The sequence below is a fragment of the Pteropus alecto genome, unplaced genomic scaffold, assembly GCF_000325575.1.
Source record: "Pteropus alecto unplaced genomic scaffold, ASM32557v1 scaffold7, whole genome shotgun sequence".
Taxonomy (NCBI): domain Eukaryota; kingdom Metazoa; phylum Chordata; class Mammalia; order Chiroptera; family Pteropodidae; genus Pteropus; species Pteropus alecto.
Genome location: NW_006494614.1, coordinates 27298747 through 27300987, shown reverse-complemented (window position 1 = coordinate 27300987; position 2241 = coordinate 27298747). Strand labels below are relative to the sequence as shown.

Sequence of the window (2241 nt, the reverse complement as noted above, 5' to 3'; positions counted from 1 at the left end):
AATTCAAAATTCTTTCTTACGCTTTCATGGACTCACAACTCTCAAGTTCTCTCACATATTAACTTCAGGCAGTCTTGTTCAGGATATTCGGTCTCCAAATTTTCATGTAAGCTTTTTTCACTTTGAATAGAGATGGAAATTTTATTTTGCAAAAATTAAGTCAGTGAAGGGGGTCAAATATGTGCAGACAGAAAGAAATCTAACTATGGGCAGTGAACACACAATGCAATATATATGTGACTTAGTATTGAATTGTACACTTGAAACTTATTGGATTTGGTTAACCAATGTCTCCATAATAAAAAAAAATACTAAAAAAAAAGTCAAGTTTGTCCCCAGAAATATTAAAGATAAATGTTAAATTCCAACCACATAATTTTTAGATAATTTTTAGTGTTGAGAAAAATTTCTTTGAATTTCATTAATTTATAGTAATCTGGTTAGTTAGGTTTCTGGAATAGGATTCTTAAAGATAAAAAGCAAACAAAACATGCATAATTTATATGACAAGATATAATGTAACACTACATAATAGAAATGATAAAAACAAGAAATCATTAAAAGTCACCTATATTAGATTAAAGGAATGCTATAATTGCATGTTATCTTCCTTCCAATGAGGAAAATACTTTACGTACATAAATTCCTGCAATTTCCAGTTCTTATTTTTATTCGAGACAAATAATGAAATAACGAGCCCATTATTTCTTTCATTTATTTATTTATTTATTTATTTTATTTTTTAGGTGAGGCGACCCTTGGTTGATCTCACAGATTGCAAGGACCTTGTCAGCTTATAATTCCTTACATTTTTTTATGTTTTACACCTACAGCACTTGGTCTTCCTAGGTGATCTCCCATTTAAGTACTAACTAGGCCCGACCCCGTTTAGCTTCCGAGATCAGACAGGATCAGGTTTGTTCAGGGAAGCATGGCTGTAGACACAGTTATTTCTAAACAATGTAAAATGGCAATCTAGTATGCCACCACTTAGCAACAAGAGTATGACTCATTGAGCAGTAACAATAATAGAATTCTTATTTCTTTTAATTGCAAACTTGAGTTGTCTGGAAGTCCTAAATACATCTTCAATACTGTATGTTTCATTTTTTCACCTCTATATTAATTAATTCTATCTCTGGCTTGTGATGAATGGCCTTTGCTTTCACTCCTTTAAACAGAGTTGAAGTCAGTGAACTATCCATACTGTATAAACAAGGATTCATAGCAGTTACACAAAGTTTAGACAGAGGGTCTTCATGGCTATAATTTAGAATGCATATAAAATATTTAAAATTTATAAATAAATAACAAATACAAACATATGATCTGAATTTTTGAAAATTATGTGCTTAATCAATTGATGTTATGTAAAAAAAAATTATGAAAGTGAGGAAAGTGTTCATTTTTAATCTTCCTGACAGAGTAAAGACATTGTCACTTAAAGAGTATATGAATTATTGGTTAACTTGCTGTTAGGTGTTCTTTTCAAGGGCTAGTTTTTCATTCTTTTGAATCAATAGTTTATGTTCTTTTTATTTATATTTTTATTGTTCCTTATGTTTTTAGTGGTTCACCAGTGTATCTAATGTAACAAATTTGGCCTAATTTAAGTGACATTTTAGATTAGTGAACTATGAAAACCAATAAAATTGGTTTGGAATCAATTAAGAAATAGTCAGTTGGTGTTACAAAAACAATAGTTTCCTCTATTATAGGTTGTTTCATCAATTATTTTATTTGTTTTTGAAGGTCCTATATAAAATACAGTGCAGCAATTTGATACATTTTTGAGAAACAGGAAAAATAAAGATTCTTTAAAGATAGCACTACTAATTGAATAAATAAATGATTTTCATAATATGTGATTTGAGTATCCTAAGTGTTTCTCAGAATAATTCAGGGAAAATTGTTGAGCAGGAAGAGAAAGACTATGAGTGGAGCTTCTGCTCCCGCATTAAAAAGGGATAATTTTACTTTTATCTGTTTTATATATTGGCTTTCTACAGAAAATTTTCTTTAAACAAAAGCTTTTATTGCTAAAATATTATTTAAATCATGAATTAAACTAAACACTTAGAGGACAAACGTTGAAGATGTGTTTGTGTGGGGCAATCTATTTTATAAATATATATTTAACTTACAAAAATATCCCTGTTAATCTGCCTTAAGACCTTCCCTCTCTGTTAATGCTATGAGGTTTTATGTTCTAAGTGATCCTCATCATTGTGTTACTGTGTC

At 29.6% G+C, this 2241-nt stretch overlaps 1 pseudogene; it reads right to left on the bottom strand.

Moving 5' to 3' along the window:
* Positions 1 to 824: 824 nt before the first annotated feature.
* On the bottom strand, positions 825 to 943 carry LOC112474969 (annotated as a pseudogene).
* Positions 944 to 2241: the final 1298 nt, after the last annotated feature.